At 39.4% G+C, this 25,546-nt stretch overlaps 1 protein-coding gene across 1 annotated transcript in view; it reads left to right on the top strand.

The window, feature by feature from the left end:
- TENT5A (terminal nucleotidyltransferase 5A) overlaps positions 1-23,481 on the top strand; it is a 226,297-nt gene extending 202,816 nt beyond the window's left edge. Inside the window, exon 5 of the transcript XR_015132643.1 lies at positions 23,055-23,481. The gene's annotated coding sequence lies outside the window, so the exon portion shown is untranslated. The remainder of the gene's footprint in view (positions 1-23,054) is intronic.
- The last annotated feature ends 2,065 nt before the right edge of the window (positions 23,482-25,546 follow it).

Raw genomic sequence — 25,546 nt, 5'->3', positions numbered from 1 at the left:
TGGGTTAATTTGGAAGTACTAATGGGAGTTGGTGAGACTAAGGATGTGTATATAGAAGGTATAAGATGCTTCCGTAAGAGAGAGCAGCAAATTCTAAGCATCAGAGATAAGAGAGAAAATATGTAATAAACAGTTAACATGGGTTCTAAAACAGGTAGAGACAAGAGCTGAAGCTGCATGATAAAGACCCTACATGTCTTGGCAAAGTTTTTGGAATTTACTCTAAAGGTATTAGGGGCTGCTTAAGGATTTTAAATACAGTATCATTGTGTTACTTTACATTTTTATATATACCCTAGTAAGCTAACAATTATTCTTTCTTCCTCTGGAGAATCTCTGCTTAATCCTCCTGGTGTTTTGTACTATAGGACCTTATCTCCCTGGCTGTGGATTTCTGGCTAAACTTCAGGTAGAGGCACTAATCAGGTTAGCTCCATCAGATATTGTGTCTTTTGAGTTGGATCTGAGGACCACCCAAAAGTAGAGATGGGAATCTTAACTTGGGATCCATAGAATTACATATTCTGTTAAGAGAATTTGGAAGCAGAGAGGTAAATATGGAGCAATTATCAAGAGAAAAGTTGAGGCTGGAGACAAAGTGAAACTCCTCTCCTGAAATTGTTGTTCAGTAGCTCAGTTGTGTCCATGTCTTTGTGACCCCATGGACTCCTGCACACCAGGCTTTCTTGTCCTTCACTATCTCCAAGAGTTTGCTCAAACTCATGTCCATTGAGTTGGTGATGTTATCCAACCATCTTATCCTGTCTCCCCCTTTTCCTCCTGCCTTCGATCTTTCCCAGCATATTTCTAGTCTTAGCTCCTATCAAAACCTGAATTGTGTGAAATTGATGACCAGTCCAAGTTCGATGCATGAAACAGGGCACTCAAAGCCGGTGCACTGGGGCAACCCTGAGGGATGGGATGGGGAGGGAGGTGGGGGGGTTCATGGTGGGAGGACACATGTACACTCATGGCTGATTCATGTCAATGGGTGACAAAACCACTACAATATTGTAAAGTCATTAGCCTCCAATTAAAATAAATAAATTAAAAAAAAATTTGAATGCTTTCCTAGTTTTGGGTCCTCTAGACAGCATGCATTCTTATCTCAGTTTGGATTCCTAGATGCAGACCTTAAGATATAGAGTCAAGAGACAAGTATTTTAGAAGCATTCCCAGAAAAATAAGTAGAATAAATGGGATCAGGGAACAAAAGGGGGTGCAGTGTGTAGACAAACCCAGTGGAGGGGGAACTCAGGCTCAACACCTCAGGACAATCCTACAGGCAGTGTCAGTCGTTCCTCTGGAGTTTTCTCAGTCAAAGCTGCAGGGAGCCCCAGATGTTTCTACCCCTGTATCTGTCAGCCATTTGTTAAGAACTCAGTTGGGGCCTTCCTTGATGGTCCAGTGATTAAGACTCTGAGCTTCTAATCTGGGTTCCATCCCTGGTCAAGGAATTAAGATGCCACATGATATGGCCAAAAAAAAAAAAGAGGAAAAAGAAGAACCCTCCCTGAGAAGACCCCAGTGTTGAGAGAATTCTAGTTTTCTGTGCCTATAGCTGAGAGAAGCTTCTAGGTCTGGCTGTTGAGAGCAGAGGCCCACCAGGACCCCCCGGTGGGTGACAGGTACTGATCCAAGGAGGTATGGGCAGGAGAACTGACGCTAGTGGCTATAATCCTTGAAGTTGATTCCTCTTTTACATTTTTTTCAGTGAGCCTAAGTTCATTTTATATAACCTTCAACCCAAAAATCTAAAATAGCACCATGGTCATTAGGCTGTATTTTACAGCAAGAATTCTAGCTACAGATAATGGACTAAGAGATGCCAAATTTTGAGATAAACCGTTACAAACTGTTGAAATAATCCATTAGTCATTTTATTTTGCTTTATCTCATTTCATGTTCTTTATTCATTCAAAAATAGTTATTAAATGTCTGTGTTACCAATTGATGTGGATACAGCAATGATTAAGGTTGATAGATTCAGCAGTTCTTTTGTCTAATAAAGAAAATGAGACAAATTAACAGGAAATTATAATTGGGTGTGATAAGAAATGAGTGCTTTAGGGAAACATTTGAAGGCACTCAGTGGAAGGGAAATTTCCTTGGAGAAAGAGATGTGGAAACTGGACCCAAAGAGGGAAGAGATAATAATGGCCTAGAAAACCGTAATGTCAATGAGTAGAAGTGAATTTGTCTGGAAGTTATTTAAGAGGTAGAAGTAATAGGCCATGAAGTAATATTCACGAGCATGAAAGATTTTCTACTTGGTTGGCTAAAGATAACCATTAACTAGGGCAAAAAAAAATACAAAAAATGTAGATTTGGGAGTCAATACTGAAGTTTGTCTTGGCAACATTAAATGCGAAATATTATGACACATAAAAATGGACTTGTGATCTTTTTTGGAAGTCTAAGGCATAAGAATGGACGTCTTACAGAGAATTTTAAACTTAATGCCATGACCCAACTTTGAAGGAAAGTTTGATTAGAAAGACTGACATAACCAACAAATTTTATGAATTAACTGGACTTAATCCCAACACTTTTAGATTCTCCTTGACTTTCATTTCCCTTGGTTAGATTTATCTTTTAAAAGCCAAAGAGTCAGTTATGACTGTAATTTATTAGGAAAATTTCATGTGTCCTTTTTGCTTGCTGAAAGTTGTGTTTCTCAAGCCTTATTATCTGAATTTGCCTGTCTATATTGAGGGCAAAAGGAGAAGGGTGCAACAGAGGATGAGATGGTTGGATGGCATCACTGACTCAGTGGACATGAGTTTAAGCAGACTTTGGGAGATAGTAAAGGACAGGGAAGCCTGGTGTGCTGCAGTTCATGGGGTTGCAAAGAACTGGACACAGCTTAGCTACTAAACCACAATAATTTTGCTTAGCTATGTATCACCTATATCATCTTTAACAATAGTCTCTCCCCTCTCATTTCCATGCTATAATATCCATAAAACCATGTATTTAATGTGATAGTTATATTTTATAAAGCACAATGAAATAAATGCATAACTATCATATACCACTATTATTCATGTATAACATCACATATTTTCACACCAAGAGTGGTTTGTATATTATATTTTGGTAAATACTCGTTTAGATAATTAAACCTGTTAGAAGAGTGGACTCTGGGTCATCTCTAGATATGGTTTATCACACAGTTACTTTTCCAAAAGAAAAGGTAGGTTTTGCCGGTGGCTGAAATGTATGCAATAAGTCAGAGACTATGCCTTTTCCTTTTCTTTTTTTGAGATAGATTCAGAACCCACCTATCAAGGGTTGGTTCATGCTCCCTATTGGTAGGCTCATGCTCCCTTCAAGCCTGTAGGGAGGATCTTTCCAGGCCTTTTCTTAGCTTCCAATGGTGATCTTGGTGTCCTAGGCTTTGCAGAGTTTCTTTGGGGCTCGATTCACTGCTTTATTAAGGAAAAGAGGAAGCTGGAAACTTTTACAAGAGCATTCATCTCCCCCTATACACTATCTGTGAGTCTGAAGGGAAGAGAAGTTCAGTTTAGAGCTTTGTATTTATTGGACCATATTCCTTAGATTGGCAATTTTATAAGAATCAAAGACCAGATGGTGTTATTAAAGAGAAATGAATGAACTAAAGCAAATAGACTTGAAGATGAAGCATATGAAAGAGTAAATATTCTAAAGTAGGCAAGAATGAGGCCTTTCCTCTGAACAGAAATATCTAAAGCTGCTCACAAATGCCCTGGGTGACTGCAGTAACGAAAGTGACTTCTCCAGAAGGCATTTCTTAGACTTGAATTATGGGGATGAAATGCTTGACACATTTCTGAGGTTAGATAGGGCTTCAGGCAGCCTGTCTGCAGAAGGGAGCAAATACAGGGGCACTTTGTGATGACCTTAGTGCCATTGGCCCAGAGACCATATGGAGCAACGGACCAGAGCCTGACTGGTCCACCTGGCTTCAGAGCTTGCACAGCTATTTACCCATGGCAGCACTGGTGTGTGCTAAGTCACTTCAGTCGTGTTCGACCCTTTGCAACTCTATGGCCTATAGCCCATCAGGCTCCTCTGTCCATGATCCCATGGACATGATTCTCCAGACAAGAACATTGGAGTGGGTTGCCATTTCCTCCTCCAGGGGATCTTCCCTACCCAGGATGGAATCTGAGTCTCTTATTTGGCAGGTGGATTCTTTACCACTAGTGCCACCTGGGAAACCTCACAGCACTGGTACCCAGGCCTTTTTATCCAGCTTACTTAAGTCCTGTTTGGAACAAGATTAGAAAATACATTTAATAAACAAAAGTGCTACTATTGATATTATCCTGTGACTCTATGCAGTCTCAAAGGCAACATCAAACGGTAACTAGGATATGACATGCTCTAGTTGTGAGGTTACTGAGTTTGTTTTGGTTTAGATTAACAGACTCTATTTAGAGGAAAAAAAATGAGCAGGAAGTACAGAGAATCCCTCTACTCTCCCCATAGCTCTCCCTGTTATTAACATCTTACATTAGTGGGAGCACATTTGTTATAATTGATGAATCAGTAGTAATATATTGGGCTTCCTGGTGCTCAGATGATAAAGAATCTGCCTGAAATGCCAGAGACCGAGATTTGATTTGATCCCTGGTTTGGGAAGATCCCCTGGAGAAAGGAATGGCTACCCACTCCAGTATTCTTGTCTGGAGAATTCCATGGACAGTGGAGCCTGGTGGACTGCATAGTTTATATTGGGATTCACTCTTTGTGTTTTATAGTTTGACAGGTTTTGATAATGTTATGTATCCATCATTACCATTATGCAAAATAGTTTTGCTACTCTAAAAATCTCCTGTGTTGTACCTATGCAACTTCCCTCTTTCCCCTGGTCTCTATAGTTTTGTTTTTTTCTATAATGTCATATAGTTGGGTTCATATAGTATGTAGCCTTTTCATATGAACTTCTTTTACATAGCAATGTGCATTTCAGTTTCCTCCAAGTCTTTTCGTGACTTAATTGCTCATTTCTTTTTATCACTGAATACTATCTCATTGTCTGGATGTACCACAGGTTACTTATTGATTCATCTACTGAACGGTATCTTGATTGCTTCCAAGTTTAGGCGATTGTAAATAAAGCTTTTTATAAACATCCATGTGCATGTTTTTGTGTGAACATGTCCTTTTTCTTCAGTTTTACTGAGATTGTAATTGGCATATAGCATGTGTGTAAGTTTTAAGGGTGCTGCATAATAACTTGACATACAAGATTGTGAAATGATTCCTGCAGTAAGTTTGGTTAGTAACCATCAGCTAATATTAATATTCATTTGCTTACTCCAGCATGACAGCTTGAGTATATGTAGTAAGGCAGCATTTAGCTTTGTAAGATGTACCAAACAGTCTTTCAAAGTGGCTGTATCACTTTAAGTTCATTTGTAAACTTCCTCGTTGGTCACCACTGTCATCAGTGGTCATCACTTGACCATCACTTGGTCATCACTTGGTCATCACATCTCTCCTCATCCTTTCATTTGTTTGCTTGGTGACCAGGGCTCTCCATGTGACCTTCATCAAGCTGATCAGTACCCAGCACCCCACCCCAGCTCCTTTCCAAATGCATGTGTGGGTCTCATCTCTTTATATTTCTGATCTCAGCTAGGAAAACAAATAATAGCAATGAGCATTCAGGTAGCACTTACTATTTACAACAAACATTGATATAAAATTTTCCTTTTAATTTTCAAAACAAATCTCTAATAAGGGCTCATTTTCCCCAATTTGAAGATGGGGAATCTAAGATGTAATTTAAATTCATATAACTAGTCAGTGGTAGAAAGGGACTGGACATTGCTCGACCTCTTAAAAAGCTCTTCTGTAATAAAGAGTGTGGTTTAAATAAGCATATAAATAAATCAGATAATTCTTTCAGTTGAAATTGGAAGTTTTAATTGCTAACTTGGCTGACATCTTACTCCTCCAGAAAACACAGCCTTTTAAAAAGTCGTATTTCTAATGGCATAACCCAAAGGAACAAGTAATGCTGGTTATTTTACTCACTAAAGGATGCTTTACTGACAAAGTTGGTCAAATATGCAATCGGTCAAACTATCTGCCTTTTAAAAAAGGTTTTACTTCTCTCTTGATATAGCAAAGAAGTAGTAATGATCCTTTCTGAAATTAGAGAAAGTTGTTAAGGAAGAAATGGTCTGTAAAGAGTGAATAGACTTCCCAGCATTTTATAAGTTGTTTGCTGAGCTTTAAAAGGGAAATTTTTAAATGTAGAAGTTACTCTTGCACATAAAAATGCTATATAGATGTTTAAATAATTTTCTATTTATAATAAAAGCATGTACTAGAAGTAAAAACTGAAATTGAAGTCAATTTTTGAAACAGAAAAAGGTTACGAATCCTCTCATATAACTTGGCATTATGTTTTAATTAAATGTGTTCCATTAACATTCCCTGATCATTCCTCTTGTTTCCTTTGAATATCCCCCAGTCATCCAAGTGGTTTCTGGCCATTGTGTAGACCTCAATATATTACTCCCAAGGGATGCACTGTTTGGAAATTGTGAGCTGCATTCACCTGTCTTTCTAGGATCCCCGCATCCAACCCTATTCCTAAGGTAGCAGTGAAACGAGATATTCAGGATCTGTATTGGCTTCCTAAGCCAGTAAAACAAGGTTCCATATGCTGAGCGGCTTAAAACAACAGAAACTTATTGTCTCAGTTCCAGTGGCTAGAAGTCTGAAATCAAGGTGTTGGTAGGTTCATGCTTCATTCAAACCCAAAGGGTAGAATGCTTCCTTGCCTCTTTCTAGCTTCTGGTGGATTCCTGGTGATCTTTGGTGTTCCTTAGCTTGGAGCTGCACAGCTCTAATGTCTGCCTTTGTGCTCACATGATATTCTCCTTGTGGTGTCTCTCTGTCCTCACACAGTCATTTTTATATAAATACATCAGTCATATTGGATTGGGGGCCAGGCTACTCCTGTATGACCTCATGTTAACCAATTGTATCTATATCAACCTATTTCCAAATAAGATCACATTCTGACATTCTGGATGTTAGGACTTCAACATATCTTTTGTAGGGGAGGGGGGGGAGTGTGAGAGATAATTTACTCTACAACAGCACACTCTTCTTTATTTCTGGGAACAGCAACTTTCTTCTGGGGATAAAAAACAAAAAACACTCTTAACCCATTTCAATTATCTAGTTCTAGTGAATGCATTCTGCTAGTTGACACAGAGGTTAGAATATAACTAAATCTACACCTTTCAAAGTCCTTTCTTAGGAAAAGAAAAAACTAGATTCAGCTTCTCTTGGTCATAATAGGCATCTGAAACATGGAACATGTTTCCAGACTCACAGAAGATATCAGTCTTGGAGAATTAAATGAACAAGCAGAGAATGGCAGAGATAAGAGAGCTCCTTTGGCTGCAAAGACATAAACTCTATTTTTGCGGTAGTTAGTTGGAGAAATTGGTTTTCTTTTATTTGTAAAACAAAATCAACATAACAATAAAAACCATAAAATCACTAAGGGACATCTACCTACTGGAGTTGGGTAGAAGTTGCCACCATGCCACTCTGAAGATCATCTTCACAATGCAGACTCAAGAAATTGTTCAAGGTAAAGTAGATCTCACATGGAATAAATCAAGCTGGTTTTCTGCGTTTATCCATAATTCAAAAATTTTGGACTCATAATGCTAGTGAGTCCAAAATTTAGGGATTTTAAGGGCTATGGTTTTTCCGGTAGTCATGTATGGATGTGAGAGTTGGACTGTGAAGAGAGCTGAGCACTGAAGAATTGATGCTTTTGAACTGTGGTGTTGGAGAAGACTCTTGAGAGTTCCTTAGACTGCAAGGAGATCCAACCAGTCAATTCTAAAGGAGATCAGTCCTGGGTGTTCTTTGGAAGGAATGATGCTAAAGCTGAAACTCCAGTACTTTGGCCACCTCATGCAAAGCGTTGACTCATTGGAAAAGACCCTGATGCTGGGAGGGATTGGGGGCAGGAGGAGAAGGGGATGATGAAGGATGAGATGGCTAGATGGCATCACCGACTCGGACATGAGTTTGAGTCACCTCTGGGAATTGGTGATGGACAGGGAGTCCTGGCGTCCTGCAATTCATGGGGTTGCAAAGAGTTGGACACAACTGAGCAACTGAACTGAACTGAACTGAACTGAATTTTGATTCAGACACTGGGTCACTGCATATATCAAGTCATTTACTTATTTGCCCTTGGCCTCCTATCTGTGTTGATACAATAGGAATGAATAGTAATTGCTGAATCTAGAGGTATGATTCAATTTGTGTTAAATATGTTTCAGAGTTAATGAAATTCTTTTTTTTTCTATAGTATTTTATACATATAACTTAAAATAGTATAGAAATTTTTAAAGAAGACATACCATTTAGATTTCTGTTTATATTTTAAAAGAATGTCAATTCAAAATTGTATGACTATGAGGACTGAAGAAAGTTATTAGAATGAAAAAAGTTTAATAATGAACTCATAAAATTTATTGTAGCTTGATGTAGATTTTCTGTTTCTTTTAAAACATGTTTTGAGGCTATGTTATAAGAAGCATACATATTTAGAATTGTATCTTTCTGTTGCACAAGCACTTTTATCATTATAACTGGCTTTCTTTAATAATTCAATGTAATCTTTAGCATAACCAGCAAAAGAAGAATCTAGTATAAATTAGTACCCTTAGCACTTCTTGAAAAATCTAATGATCTTACATCATTTAACTTAGTTTTTTGGAAGAATAAGGTACTAAGATGGCCATGTAAGCCCCTTTTATGATCCAGAAAAGCAATCTCAGTAGCATGAGATAAATCTTATTTCTATCAAAGAGAAGCATGATTGTTGAAATAAAAAGGAAAAGAAACTGTTTCCTATTACCTTGTTATTTATACAGTAGAGCATATTAATATACATTATATTGGATTGGCTATAAAATTCTTTAGAGTTTTTTTCTGTAAGTGCTGATAGAAAGACTGAATGAATTTTTTGGCCAACCCAATGCATATACATAATACATAAACATATAGACTTAATACATATACATATGTAATACACAATATTGTAAATAATAGGATAATAGGGAACAATGGCAAGCCACTCCAGTACTCTTACCTGGAAAATCCCATGGACGGAGAAGCCTGGTAGGCTGCAGTCCATGGGGTCACTACGAATCGGACGTGGCTGAGCGACTTCACTTTCATTTTTCACTTTCATGAAATGGAGAAGGAAATGGCAACCCACTCCAGTGTTCTTGCCTGGAGAATCCCAGGGATGGCAGAGCCTGGTGGGCTGCCGTCTCTGGGGTCGCACAGAGTCGGACACGACTGAAGCGACTTAGCAGCAGCAGCAGGGAACAAAATGTGGCATAATAGAAGTTACTTGATTAATCGAAAAAGAAGAGAGGGAGAGAAAAGTTAACATAGATTAGGCAGGACATTAAAAAATAGTAATATTACAAATCTCAAATAGTTTCAGCAATAATATTGAAAAGAAATGAACTGAGTACTCCAAGTAGTAGACTACAAATGATAGTTATATGGCACTTATAAGATAGACAACTTAAACATGAGGATACAGAATGATAGAAAATAAAATTGAAGAAGAAATAGGCAATTGCTAATCAAAAGAACATGGAACAGCAGCCTGGTTCCAAATAGGAAAAGGAGTACGTCAAGGCTGCATATTGTCACCCTGCTTATTTAACTTATGTACAGAGTACATCTTGAAAAATGCTGGGCTGAAGGAAGCACAAGCTGGAATCGAGATTGCCGGGAGAAATATCAATAACCTCAGATATGCAGATGACACCACCCTTATGGCAGAAAGTGAAGAGGAACTAAAAAACCTCTTGATGAAAGTGAAAGAGGAGAGTGAAAAAGTTGGCTTAAAGCTCAACATTCAGAAAACGAAGATCATGGCATCTGGTCCCATCACTTCATGGGAAATAGATGGGGAAACACTGGAAACAGTGTCAGGTTTTATTATTTTGGGCTCCAAAATCACTGCAGATGGTGACTGCAGCCATGAAGTTAAAAGATGCTTATTCCTTGGAAGGAAAGTTATGACCAACCTAGATAGCAGATTAAAAAGCAGAGACATTACTTTGCCAACAAAGGTCCATCTAGTCAAGGCTATGGTTTTTCCAATGGTCATGTATGGATGTGAGAGTTGGAGTGTGAAGAAAGCTGAGTGCCGAAGAATTGATGCTTTTGAACTGTGGTGTTGGAAAAGACTCTTGAGAGTCCCTTGGACTGCAAGGAGATCCAACTAGTCCATCCTAAAGGAGATCAGTCCTGGGTGTTCATTGGAAGGACTGATGCTGAAGCTGAATCGCCAATATTTTGGCCACCTGATGCAAAGAGCTGACTCATTGGAAAAGACCCTGATCCTGGGAGGGATTGGGGGCAGGAGGAGACTCAATGAATGTGAGTTTGAGTAAACTCTGGGAGTTGGTGATGGACGGGGTGGCCTGGCTTGCTGCGATTCATGGATCGCAAAGAGTCAGACACGACTGAGTGATTGAACTGAACTGAACTGAACTGAATCAAAAGAAAGCTACTAATGCAGTCAATTATACTTAAGATATGAAGCATTATTATAAAAAGGCTTAGTTTCCATCAGAGAAGCATAATGCTTTTTTTAAAATTAATTTTTATTAGAGTTGCTTTACAATGTTGTGTTAATTTCTACTGTATAGACAAGTGAATCAGCTATATGAATCAATAAATCCCCTCTTTTTTTGGATTTCCTTCCCATTTAGGTTACCACAGAGTATTGAATGAGTTCCCTGTGCTATACAGATCAGTTCAGTTCAGTCACTCAGTCGTGTCTGACTCTTTGCGACCCCATAAACCACAGCACGCCAGGCCTCCCTGTCCATCACCAACTCCCGGAGTTTACCCAAACTCATGTCCATTGAGTCGGTGATGCCATCCAACCATCTCATCCTCCGTCATCCCCTTCTCCTCCTGCCTTCAATCTTTCCAAATATTAGGGTCTTTTCAGATGAGTCAGCTCTTCACATCAGGTGGCCAAAGTATTGGAGTTTCAGCTTCAACATCAGTCCTTCCAATGAATATTCAGGACTGATCTCATTTAGGATGGACTGGTTGGATCTCCTAGCAGTCCAAGGGACTCTCAAGAGTCTTCTCCAACACCACAGTTCAAAAGCATCAATTCTTTGGCACTCAGCTTTCTTCACAGTCCAATTCTCACATCCATACATGACCACTGGAAAAATCATAGCCTTGACTAGATGGACCTTTGTTGGCAAAGTTAATGTCTCTGCTTTTAATATGCTGTCTAGGTTGGTCATAACTTTCCTTCCAAGGAGTAAGCGTCTTTTAATTTCATGGCTGCAGTCTCCATCTGCAGTGATTTTGGAGCCCAAAAAATAAAGTCTGACACTGTTTTTCACTGCTCTACAGTAGGTTCTCATGAATTATCTATTTTATGCATAGTAGAGTATGTGTGTCAATCCCAATCCCAATTCATCCCATCCCTCCTTTCCCTCCTGAGAAGCATAAAACTTTAAAGAGAATATGAGAAACTGAACTAAAATGAGGACTGGGTGAAGTGAAAAGTAGATATTAGACAATATATAAAAAAGTAGATAATCTATGTTAGGTAACAAAAATAATAATGGTAGAATTAAAGTTCATACTGGGTTAAAGTAAAGAATTTACTATAGTTTACTAAAGAATTAAAGAGCAAAACTGTGCAGAAAAAGAAATGAGTGAGATGGAGGACAGATTTTAAGTGTTCTCATAACTAAAAGGAAAGAGAAATGATATAATAAATAATGAGGGAGGGTAATGAATACAGGAGGCTTAATAACTATGTAACTTTTGAGTAACTTTCATTTCTGAAGTATAAATAAAAATGAAACAGAAGCAAAACAGATATTAAGAAAAATACTTTTGATCTGTGTTCCAAGTAAAATTACTGTAAAGAATCTAGTTCTAGAAGAAAACTGGCAACATTTTTTAAACTAAAGTTGGAACAATGTGTTCTAATTAGACTTAAGGTGAAACTTAAAAGCTCCCAGTGGGTTAGGCTATGTGCCTTCCCATTTATGTCTTTCTTTGAACATTTCTTTGCATAGTTAAGGCACTTCCAGGGATTTGTCAAGATAAGGAGATACTGTCATCCTTTCTATAAATAGAATCGGATGGCTGTTGGACAAAAGCAGGTAGAGAAGAGTCCAATGAATGTGTTATGTGACTAACTGTTCTCTTTAGAACACTGGAGCATGTTTCCCAGTCTCTTGTGGAGGCCACTGCTAGAAATTGTCCAGTCCACCAGGAGTTCTGTGTATGCCCAGCAGAGTTGTAAGAGCCCCATCATGGGATTCTGGAACACTTCACGCATGTCCCTCTTCACTACAGTATATGTTGTTTGTAGGAATCAGGACATGGATTTCTGGGATCAAAACACAGTTGAATTCCATCTCTACTGTTATAGTTTCATGGGATTCCAAATTCATGGCATCACATTTCTGTAGATTTCCAGCACTATAAAGTGACTGAGTTTTAGCTTAAAAGGCACTGAGGTAAAAAGATACATTGTAGTTGTTAATTTTCTCCAGGACCTGGGCAATGACAACTGGGTGGCTTGAGTGCTATGAACAGAATTCCAGCTGTAAGTGACATCCCTGTGGTACAAATGAGTCATGGAGTTGAGAATTTCTAACTGAGCTAATCCAGTGGTAAACACTAGGGATGATTCATAGACATACAGAAGCACACTGAAAAATTCTGGATACACTTGGGGGGACAAGAATCCTGTGAAAGATTGTAACAATTGTGATCAAATATTTTGAGCATGGTGCCATTGAAATGGTGTTAATAGGACCACAGCTATAAGCATAAGGTGATAAAATCTCTTCTCAGATTACAGAAAGTTACAAGAAAAACAACAACAACAGAACAAACTTCTAGAAGCATCTAAGAAAGTGTACCAGTTAGGATCCAGTTGCAAGAAACTGAAACATCCTGGCTATGTTAAGTAAAAGAGAATGTAGTAGAAGAATTATTGTTAGAAGGTCTTTAGGGAGTCTCTTGGTTGGCCTTTTAAGTTAAAAACTCCCTGAACGACATCACTGAACTGGCCAGAAATGGAGCTAATACCCACATCTTAATTAGGAAGGGGAAGAATCAGTTGGTCACCATTTGAAATCTTCTAGACTTAAAGAAGGGCTTCCCAGTGGCTCACTGGTAACGGATTCTCCTGCCATGCCGAAGATGTAGGAGACGCCACAGATTTGATCCCTGGAAGACCCCCGGAAGAGGGCATGGTAACCCACTCCAGTATTTTTACCTTGGAGAATCCCACGGGCAGATGAGCCTGGCAGGCTATATAGTTCATCAGGTTGCATGGAGTCAGACACAACTGAAGCAATTGAGCATGCGTGCACACAGACTTCAAGAAAAACAATTATCGTATGATCTCACTTATATCTGAAATCTAATAAAACAAAACAAAACAATAATAACAACAAAAAAATGAAAACATGCTCATAGATACAGATAACAAATGGGTGGTTGCCAGAAGGGAGGTGGATGGAGGAATAAATAGGTGAAGGAGACTGAGAAGTATAAATAAATTATAGAAATAAGTCACAGTGATGTAACATATAGCATAAGGAATATGGACAGAAATATTGCAATAACTAACTTTGTATGGAGACAAATGGTTACTAGACTTACCACATCATTTAAAAATGTATATAAATGTCAGATCCCTATGTAGTAAACCTGAAACTAACATACAATTACATTTCAATTAAAAAATAGCATACTGCTGTAATTTCAATGAAGGACTCAGAAAGCTGCCGCACGGCTGTTAAACACTCATGTAGCTGGTGACTGGATCCCTGAATGTTGCTACAAGGAAACCCAGTGCATCTATTGTTGTTAGCTGTGCTTGGCCATAGAAATAGCCAAAATAAGAAAATGGCCTTCTCCTTACTTCCTCTGTCTAGATACCATGTGCCTGCATCTAAGTGGTAAAATGTAGCTCAAATCCAGATTCCTAGCTGCAGAGAAATTAGGAAAATGCAAATTGTGATTTGTGTCTTTTGCAGTACAGGAAGAGGCACTGAAAGAAGGCTGTGATAGGTTTTGAGTATCATCTGCCACAGCAGGGTAATAGCAGTCAAAATCAGATTATTTTGCAAAACAAAATGTTGGTCAACAAAAGAGATTCCCTAATAGGACTTCAAAAGGACAAGGTGGTAACTCCCCAATTATATTTAATACCATTGTCTTTCTTTTGTACAACACATTCTTTTAAATATGCAAGGACTTGCACAATGTCACACTGTTCTTAAAAAATACCTAAAGGTTAAATTTGGTCAAATGTATGATAAGTCAAAATGAAAATCTTAAGAATGGAGCAGTGTTGGTATAAATGGATTTGTGGATTATTTACGGGTTCAGTTCAGTTCAGTCGCTCAGTCGTGTCTGACTCTTTGTGACCCCATGAATCACAGCACGCCAGGCCTCCCTGTCCCTCACCAACTCCCGGAGTTCACTAAGACTCACGTCCATCGAGTCAGTGATGCCATCCAGCCATCTCATCCTCTGTCGTCCCCTTCTCCTCCTGCCCCCGATCCCTCCCAGCATCAGAGTCTTTTCCAATGAGTCAACTCTTCGCATGAGGTGGCCAAAGTACTGGAGTTTCAGCTTTAGCATCATTCCTTCCAAAGAAATCCCAGGGCTGATCTCCTTCAGAATGGACTGGTTGGATCTCCTGGCAGTCCAAGGGACTCTCAAGAGTCTTCTCCAAAACCACAGTTCAAAAGCATCAATTCTTTGGCGCTCAGCCTTCTTCACAGTCCAACTCTCACATCCATACATGACCACAGGAAAAACCATAGCCTTGACTAGACAGACCTTTGTTGGCAAAGTAATGTCTCTGCTTTTGAATATGCTATCTAGGTTGGACATAACTTTCCTTCCAAGGAGTAAGCGTCTTTTAATTTCATGGCTGCAGTCCCCACCTGCAGTGATTTCGGAGCCCCCAAGAATAAAGTCTGACACTGTTTCCACTCTTTTCCCATCTATTTCCCATGAAGTGATGGGACTGGATGCCATGATCTTCGTTTTCTGATCTGTTAACTAATTGAAATCCCAGTCCCAAGGATCCAGTTGGGTCATATGTTGTCAAGTGAATTCTGTAGCTCAGGGTGGAATTTGGACCTGTATGTTTTCTTCAGCTGTTTTGTTTCTGCTTCTGCCCTTTGACAATCATAGGAAAAGTCTTTATTTCTGTTTATCCCACAGTATGGATGCAAGGTGCTTAAAACCTCAAGACTGTCCTTCTGTACTTGCCCTTGTTAACCATGTCTATACTATCTATGAAATTGAGCAGTTGGATACAGTGCTTTTGCCTCTATCCGCAAAAGCAGAACTGCACAAAGAGAAATCATTTTTAGTGCCAAGGAATTTCAGTCATCTTTTTTCTGGATCGTTAAAGCTCTTATGGAAAGACCTGAGTCTTTGTGGGCTGTATTTTACATTGTAAAAGATTAATAAACTAGCCACGATAGATATTATCTGTCATCAAGACTCTATGTTATCCCATCTCTTCTATCTGTGAATATTTGCCCCAGAATATGTGCCTGCAATGTCATCAGCATCATGCACAGCAAAAAGGCACAAAAATAAACTAATATAAAATAATACCTTTAGAAGCATGATGAGTATGGTGATTTTTTTCTTCTATTTTTCTGTGCTCATACGTTTTCATTGATGAGACTTATTAAATAAATAATTCTTTAAATTTAAAAAAGACACTATACTCTTTTACTAAAATATTACTGTTATTTTTTCTGTCACTCTATCTAAAAGACTGAATATTTATTCATATGCCTAAAAAAGATGGTTGTGAATATAGGAAGTGTGTAGTTTTCTGTATTTTAAATCTTTGTCAATAAGTATGCATTAACTTTTTAAATTAGAACAATGTCTTTAAAGGTCCATTGAACTGTTCTATAAATGAGTATGATGAAAGTGTTGACTCAAAGCAACACGAAAGGACCCTTAATTTCAGAATGGGGTTTTTTCTTGCTGAATTAGAGGGTGAACCTCTGATTTTTAGCTTCACAGTGTTCAAGCCTGGCAGGCTACCGTCCATGGGGTCGCAAAGAATCAGACAGTACTGAGCATCTAGGCCACAGCAGCAGGGATCACCACTTGGCATTCAACATGAATAACATTTCTGGAAAATAAAGTATGGAAGCGATTTGTGTAAACAGTCTGTTGCTGTTGTTTAGTTGCTCACTCGTGTCCAACTCTTTGGCAACCCCATGGAGTGTAGTCCACCAGGCTCCTGTGTCCGTGGGATTTTCCAGGCAAGAATACTGGAGTAGGTTGCCATTTCCTCCTCCAGGGGATCTTCCCAACCCAGGGATGGAACTCACTCGCAGAGTTTCCTACAACACAGGCAGATTTTTTACCATTGAGCCTCAGTCTGCATTTCTTTTCTATTCTGCCTGAGGTCAAAGGACTTGATTCAGTTTCAACCTTTATATTCAGTCAGTTGTATTTCAACTTGAATCTGAATGACAGAACCAAGGCTCTTGTAGAAAAGTAGCGAATTCAGGACTTTGAATGCTCATTTTTGTTGCCAGAATCTTAAAAGTCAATCAGAGATTCTCTACAGATTCATGAAACATAATTGCAGAACACACATAAACATAAGCATACACAGAGACATATGTAAATAATCTTACATATACACATATCATATTTTAAAAGTTAATACTAAGAAACGCAGTGGGACTCTTGGGTGGAATATATATGTATCTTATAAAAACCAGTAACATCAAGTAGAGTCATAAAAAGCTTTCATAAATGTTTGCATAAAGTTAGGTACAGAGTCTTTCACTTTTTTTTTTTCCCCAGGAAATATACACAGGAACAGGATTGTGCCTGTTAAACATGTGAAATGGATGGATTTTCTTCAGCTGTCTCATACTTTTCTGTTGGCTACTCTTTGTTATCGACTCCTAGCTCTTTCCAGGAAGTCTCTTCTGTACCCTTCTTCCTCAAAACTTGCTCTTTACTAACTGTAATGTTAGAAATTATATGGTAACTTAGCTCCTACTAAATTACAGGTGACTTAGAAAGATCAAATTCAAACTACCCGACACATGTGAAATTTTAAAAGGGGTTTATAGTGCATAGGAAAAAAGAAAAATATCAACAATAAGGAAATATAGATTCAAGAGTTCTACATTTATAGTTTGATCATTTCATTTGTTATCTTTTTGAATTTAAGTCCCTGAAACTCTTTGAGCTTTGGTTCTTCCTTTCATCAAATGGAGATAATGACACATACTTTTGAAGGTTGATGATGACTGTTAAGAGTCTGTATGATTTTTCACATGGAGTATATCAAATAGTAGGTACTTAATAAATATTTCTCCACTCACTGTTGAGTCACCATATCCACAGGACTAGAATCCTAAGGCTAACAGTTCTGATGTTACTTGTAACCTACAGAGAAGAATATTTGGGGCTTTTAATCTGCTGAGAATGACTGACTACAGGCATTGGTGGGTAGAGTAAATAGCCTTTGGGAAGCTCATCTGGGCTTTGTTCTATAACTCAATATTTATGTCCATTGAAGTGATCTAATGACCCTGTCTAGTTAAGCAATCTTTTACATTTCATGCTTATTTATATCCTAAAATCATTTCTCATGGAAGACAAAACTGGGATGTGAGGACAGTGTAATAGCATTACCAGGATTGTTTATGGATAGCTATCCAGTTTAGTTGTTCCCAGGCTTGGTAATCTCTCGAGTGTATCATTCTGACCAGCGATGATGTTTGGGTGCTGCAGAACACAGCTGATGAACACACTTCGTAAACCTCCCTGTTGCTAAACTGAGCCAAAAAGCTGCACATGAGCCTAAACAGATGTTTCTGTTGTTTAGGCCCATGAAGTTTATAGAGTGCATGTTTATCTTTCGAAAGAGAATGTGGAGAGTTCATTCAGTCTTGAGATCCAATCTTTCCGGAGGTTGGACTGCCTAGAAAAGTTGGAACAGAAACTGGATGAGCACATGAAGTCATGTGGGGGCGGTCAGAAAACAGAGCCCTTTACTAGTTGGTAGGAAGGAGAGAGGACACTTGGAAACTGATTTGCCTACAAATGGGTGATGTTTTACAAGACAGAACCTAGACAATAGTTTGCGTTTAAATACATGTAACACATCTTCATGATAATGGATTCGTTAAAAAACGTGCTTTCTTGCCATTTAGTACATATGAAATAAACACAAAGTGTCACAACTTCCTGCACATATTTCATATGATTAAAGTTATCTATGCAAAGAGGAAAAAGCATCAAAAACTGAAAATTTTGCATATCATATATGTGAGTCATCCCTGATTTAAAGTGTTGGCCACAGAAGAAGATTATAGTTGTTCAATTCAGCATTTGTCTTCTAACGGTTTAGCAAAGGAGACAGAGGTGAAAATAGTCAGTTGTACTGCAGTGCTATAAAATATATATAGTTCTACCTTGAAACATTTATCTTTTTGTTGCCAAATATCAGATCACTTTCCTATTTTAGAGGGATGCACATGTAAATAGAGGGGGAACCTGTTCCTCATTATAAAGATTGAGGAGAGTAAACAGTATGCCTCTGAATATTCTCAGTGAAGACTGTGGGTATGTCACTCAAGAATGATTACAAGCCAAGGCTAGTGTCATAGGTGTGTGACCTGTGCATAGAAAGGTCAGGCAATTGGCTTAATGCTCTTCTCTCACTGTCTTAAAATTCTTAATAATTTTTGGATGAAGGACCTCACATTTTCATTCTGTGCTGTGTTCCACAAATTGTACAGCTTGTCCCTGCCAGGAACACCTTTCACCCAATTTAAGAGAGTGAACAGAGTCATGTAGGAAGCTGGGAAGAGCTTATGGTGCCTGGAAATGAGCTGTAGATTCAGGATGCAACAGGAAATGTCTAGAAGTGGTAGACTTCAGAAGTACTAGAAGTGGTCCTGGTGGGCTGGTGGGCTGTTGGGGCTGGTGGTAATAGCAGGTGTCAAAAGACAGCTTTCTCATGAAATCATTCTGGAGAAGGGTTTTAACTCTACCTTGACTAATTAGCAACACCACATATACCACACATTTTTATTCTTCCTATTGAGTATCTGGGCTTTTGTAAGTAGTCTCCTAAAGCTGCTATAGCAAATACCCACGAACTGGGTGGCTTAAACAATAGAAAGTAATTATCTCCAAGTTCCAGAGGCCAGACATTTGAAATCACGGTGTTACAAGGTTGGTTCCTTCTGAAGTTTCTGAAGGAACCAGCCTCTCTGCTTGGTTCCCAGTTGTTGTTGGGAGGCCCTGGACTTCCTTTGGCATGTTCCTTGGGAGACACATCACTTAAGTCTCTCCCTTTGCCATCACATGCACACGGCCTTCTCCCCCGGTTTTATGTCTATGTCCAAATTTCCTTTTTATTATAGGAATACCAGTCATGTAGAATTTAAGGTTCCCCTAACTGTATGTGTGTGTGTGTGTGTGTGTGTGTGTGTGTGTGTGCAGACACGCGTATATGAATGCCTTATCATGCTCAGTCATGTCCGACTCTTTTCAACCCCATGGACTGTAGCCCACCAGGCTCTTCTGTCCATGGTATTATCCAGGCAAGAATACTGGAATGGGTAGCCATTCCCTTCTCCAGGGGATCTTCCTGACCCATGGATGAACCCAGTCTCCTGCAATGCATGTGTATTCTTTACCATCTGAGCCACCAGGGAAGCCCAACTAAGTATGATTTCATCCTAACTTGTTTATATCTGCAAGGACCTTATTTCCAAATGAGGTCATATTTACAGTCTTTGGGTAAGACATGAATTTTTGAAAGACACTACTCAACCCAGTACAGCTGTTACTATCCTTTTTAATCAATTTCTTTTTAGACCTAAATTATCTAGAATCATATTATTTTACTTTCAACCATGAACTTTGACAAGTATGGGATTCTCTGTAGACTTAGGTTGGTTAGGAAAAAGGTATTCTCAGAAAAATTTACACATGAGTTGCATCTTGAATAACACCTATGAGTGAACCAGAAAAAACAGAGTAAGGAGATGGCATTCCATGCTGACATACAAAGGCACAGAAGCCGAAAATAGCAATAAATTCTCTAGATCTTCAATTCATTGATATGTGTGGAGGACTGGAGGAGCTGGTAACCAAGATGGGGGATTTGAAAAACAAGGCACTAAAGAGATTGAAAGGAATCAAATTAGAACAGGGCCTTCAGCTCAGATTTTATCCACAGGCAATGAAAACAGTGTGATGCTTTTTGTTGAGAGTGACGTGAAAGGAGTATGTCAAGGCTGTATATTGTCACCCTGCTTATTTAACTTAAATGCAGAGTACATCATGTGAAATGCTGGGGTGGATGAAGCACAAGCTGGAATCAAGATTTCTGGGAGAAATATCAATAACCTTAGATATGCAGATGACACCACCCTTATGGCAGAAAGTGAAAAAGAACTAAAGAGCCTCTTGATGAAAGTGAAAGAGAAGAGTGAAAAAGTTGGCTTAAAACTCAACATTCATAAAACTAAGATCATGGCATCTGGTCCCATCACTTCATGGCAAATAGATGGGGAAACAATGGAAACGGTGAGAGACTTTATTTTTGGGGGCTCCAAAATCACTGCAGATGGTAACTGCAGCCATGAAATTAAAAGACGCTTGCTCTTTAGAAGAAAAGCTATGATCAACCTAGACAGCATATTAAAAAGCAGAGACATTACTTTGCCAACAAAAGTCCGTGTAGTCAAAGCTATGGTTTTTCCAGTAGTCATGTATGTATGTGAGAGTTGGACTATAAAGAAAATTGAGCGCTGAATAATTTATGCTTTTGAACTGTGATGTTGGAGAAGACTCTTGAGACCCCCTGGGACTGCAAGGAGATCCAACCAGTCCATCCTAAAGGAAATCAGTCCTGAATATTCATTGGAAGGACTGATGCTGAAGCTGAAACTCCAATCCTTTGACCACCTGATGCGAAGAACTGACTCATTTGAAAAGATGCTGATGCTAGGAAAAATTGAAGGCAGGAGGAGAAGGGGCCGACAGAGGATGAGATGGTTGGATGTCATCACCGACTCAATAGACATGAGTTTGAGTAAGCTCCAGGACTTGGTGATGGACAGGGAAGCCTGGCATGCTGCAGTCCATGGGTGCGCAAAGAGTTGGACATGACTGAGCAACTGAACTGAAATGAATATGTTTATGCTTTGACAAATTCCTTCAATAGCAGGAATAGACTACTATGGAAGGAGATGGGGAAAGGGGAAGTGAATCAAAATAGTGATGTATCCCTGAAGACAGTAGGAACCAAAGTCAGGATTGTGGCAGGAGCAGCGTGAAGATCCATTGTATCTAGAATCCACGGGACTCATAAATACCTAGATTCAGAAGTGAGAGAAGGAGAAAACAGGGATGACTTTAAGGATGGATTATGGAGGAGCCTGGTAGGCTGCAATCCATGGGGTCATGAAGAGTCAGACACCATTGAGTGACTTCACTTTCACTTTTCACTTTCATGCATTGGAGAAGGAAATGGCAACCTACTCCAGTGTTCTTGCCTGAAGAATCCCAGGGATGGGGGAGCCTGGCAGGCTGCCGTCTATGGGGTTGCACAGAGTCAGACATGACTGAAGCGACTTAGCAGCAGCAGTATGCTGTCCCTATTTATGAGTCGTTAACCCATTTTCCATGACCTAACTATTAAATTAACCATTTCTCAGTCATTTCAGAAATGAATATTTTCTTAAACTTGACCCTACTGACATTTTAGGTGAAACATTCTTTGCTGTGTAGTGGGAGAGAGGGTCCTGTAAATTTTAGGGTGTTTAGCAGCATCTCTGGATCTAGCCATCAAATGCCCAGTATTGCTCTACCACAGTTGTCTTGAGATATTATTGCCAAATAGCCCTAGGGGGTGTAGAACCACCACTAGTTGGGAACTACTGGGTTCATAGGAGGTAGAGTAGCTTTGGGGTAGAGAGAGATGTGTCCACTTTCATCCCTTTTAAGTTTCTCATTCTTCTGGGCTATCTGATTGAAGATGTGAACTATGCAGCTGGAGGTAGGTAAGTACCCGGTGCAGAGCTGAAAGATCTGAGCTATTTTACAAGCTTGAGAATATTATTTCCGTATGATTAATTGAGACTTGGGGGAAAGGCAGGATCAAGTGTAAGAAAAATGGAAGACCAAGACCAAACACCTCGGATCTGCAGTTTTGGAGCTGATGTAAATTGAAAACGCTGTGGTGGTCAAAGTGACCAAGAAGGACAGCTTGAGAGTCTTCTCTCTTCTTCCTCTGTGCCTCTCAACAAGTGCACCCTTGCACAACTCTCTCATGATAATTACTAAACCACCAAGGAAACGACAACAGCAAAGAAGTGGTTTAGGGACCCAAAGCCAGGGTTTAAGCCACTCGTAGAGTTTGGTAAATGGCTGTGGAGAAGGGTAATACCTAAGTTCTCAACTTAGACCCTTAAAAGCATTTTTTTTTATATCTTCACTCTGGGAAAAGTACTAGAAGAAAAGTCATGAGTCTAAATTTTTGGTAGTATATTCTCATTTCTGGACAGCTCTGGTTAATGCTGCCCAAAGCTAAAACTTTAAGTACATTGGAAATATTTTGATATCTTCAACTTTTCAGGCTAATAATTTAAAGATAACGAAAATCTCCTAGAGGGACGATCTCCTGGGTAACAGACCCAAACAAAAAATTGCCTTGGAACCTAAGACCACTGGTTGATTTCACAAAAGTTAACCTTTAAGTAGCATTTCAAGCAAAAGCCCCATTTCTCTTCGACTGAATGCATCTTTTATTTTATTGTCCTTTAAACAAATCACACTAGTCATACATGAATATGTTATTGTTGTAAAAGATTCAAACCACACAGAAATATTTAGAAAAAAACATGAATGTGCCCCTTCTCCCATCTGACGCTGTTTTTGCTTTCCCCTTCTATCCCCAGATGCAACAATTCTCGACTGTTTGGAGTTCCTCCGTCCAGTGCTCTGTGTTGGACCCTAAGTGCACACCACTGAATGTGAAACATTGTTCTGCAACTTGCTTTCTTCTCTTTCCATATCTTGGAGGTATGAAAGAAACCTTAACACCACATAAATAGAAAGGTTTTTTTCTTTCAGTAAGGAAAGTGAGAGTGAGGGAATGCAATCGAATGAACCCAACATTTATCACAGAGAATGACAATGACAAGACCACAGTTCAACTAGCTGATACAATGCCTTTGGAACCCATCCTCAGGATAAATTCAGTGAAAAGCACGCTGACTTTCAAAGACTCAATATTTTTATTTGATGACTATGGAGGCAAAATACCTTCCTTCATCTTGTGGCAACAGAAGACAATAAAAGTGACAATATTCTGTTTTTCTTCAATTCTCTCTTCATTTTATATTAGCTATGGTTAGAGGTAACATCGGAGAAGGCAATGGCACCCCACTCCAGTACTCTTGCCTGGAAAACCCCATGGACGGAGGAGCCTGGTGGGCTGCAGTCCATGGGGTTGCTGAGAGTCGGGCATGACTTCACTTTCACTTTCACTTTTCACTTTGTGCATTGGAGAAGGAAATGACAACCCACTCCAGTGTTCTTGCCTGGAGAATCCCAGGGATGGGGGAGCCTGGTGGGCTGCCGTCTATGGGGTCACACAGAGTCGGACATGACTGAAACAACTTAGCAGCAGAGGTAACATAATGAAATTGCCTAAAAAACTCTAGAAAGCAAGGTGAAACAATCATTTTCTTTGTATCGAAAGATACTTAGCCAATGTCTTTCTTTCTCTCTTTTCATTTTCAGCTGCATTTGGTCTTTGTTGCTGCACGAGGGCTTTCTCTAGTTACGGTGAGCCGGGCTTGTGTTGCACAGGATTCTCATTGTGGTGGCTTCTCTTGTTACAGAGCCTGCAGTCTAGGGTTATCAGGCTTCAGTAGTTTCAGCATGTGGGCTCAGTAGTTGTGGTACACAGGCTTAGTTACCTTGCAGCATGTGGGATCTTCCCAGACCAGGGATTGAACCTGTGTCCCCTGCATTGGCAGCTGGATTCTTAGTCACTGGACCGCCAGAGAAGCCCCATAGCCCATTTCTTATTCTTGTTATATCTGTGCCCTGTCCTCATGGGGCTATTTCCTAATAAGGAATTAACTTGGCTGAGGAGGAGCCTGGGACATTGACCTGACAATTTCATTTGCTTTCCTGGTGGCTCAGATGGTAAAGAATCTGCCTACAATGCTCGGGACACGGGTTTGATCCCTGGATCAGGAAGATCCTCTGGAGAAGGAAATGGCAACCCACTCCAGTATTCTTGCCTGGAAAATTCTATGGAATTGTCCATAGTAGCCTAGTGGGCTATAGTCCAAGGGGTCACAAAGAGTCAGACATGACTGAGCGACTAATACTTTGTAACTCCAATTCAACCCTAACCTGACAGAGATGATGCAAGGAAGAGTGTGTGCAGTGAAGCAATTCTTTAGTCATCCTATAGGGGTATCTTCTCCAAGAATGTTAAAATTAAGCCTGATATTTTTCACCACTGATTTTCTTCCCTAAGCTAATGCTGGCCTGACAACATTGCTCATCATCTTGACATAAGTGTGGAGTATTTCTGTATCATCAGAGAAAATTGCTCTATTTATTCTGCATAGAGTGATTTTCTCCTAAATCAGAATAGCAGTCTATTTTATTCCTCACTGTCACTTACTAGATAAATCCCATCAATAAATTTGCTGTTCCTTTGTGAATAAATTGTCTCTGCTATCATTTTCATTTTATAGCTAGTCACATCTTTCATCTGGATGCTATTACTCACCTCCTTGAACATTAAGTTCCTCCTTCTCAATGAAATAAGCTGTTCTTAGTACTTTTTCCTCCAAGTCAGTACTAAATGCTCACATCAAGTAAGCATTAACGGGAAGAGTACTGGCTGGGGATTAAGAAGTCATGGGTCAGATCCCATTTCCAGTCCCCTCCGTCCAGACATGTGACTTTGGGGCAAGCTACTTGTCAGCTTGAGTTTCTTCATCTGTAAAAATAGGGGAGTATGCTCTTTCACTACTTGTATTCCCATTGTGGTTTGGGGAATAAAACAAGACAGGTCTATGTAAAAGATCTCTGTAAGGTGTGGCACTCAAAGGCAAATTGTTAAAGTACCAGGCACAGCTGAGGTACTCATAAAAACCTTTTTTATTAGTCGAATCAATTTCTCCCACTTACTGCTTGCCAATACCAGAAGATTCACAGAATAAGGGGGACAAGAGCTGGAGTGAACACCCTGGCTTTTAACTCTGTTCCTGCCCAGTTCCTCCAACTTCACTCATCTCAGAGATCAGTCAAAACATGTAGATACTGACTATACCAAAAGTACAGATGTCTGATCTGGTGATCTGGGCAAAGCTCGTTAACCCATAGAGTAGGTATTATCCCCAAGTTGAGATAACCCAGCCTG

The sequence above is a fragment of the Bos grunniens genome, chromosome 9 (genome assembly GCF_055505025.1).
Source record: "Bos grunniens cultivar Pamir isolate PY7600 chromosome 9, Bosgru_T2T1.0, whole genome shotgun sequence".
In the NCBI taxonomy this organism is placed as follows: domain Eukaryota; kingdom Metazoa; phylum Chordata; class Mammalia; order Artiodactyla; family Bovidae; genus Bos; species Bos grunniens.
Note: the sequence above shows the minus strand (reverse complement) of the source record. Positions and strands in the feature narration are given on the sequence as shown.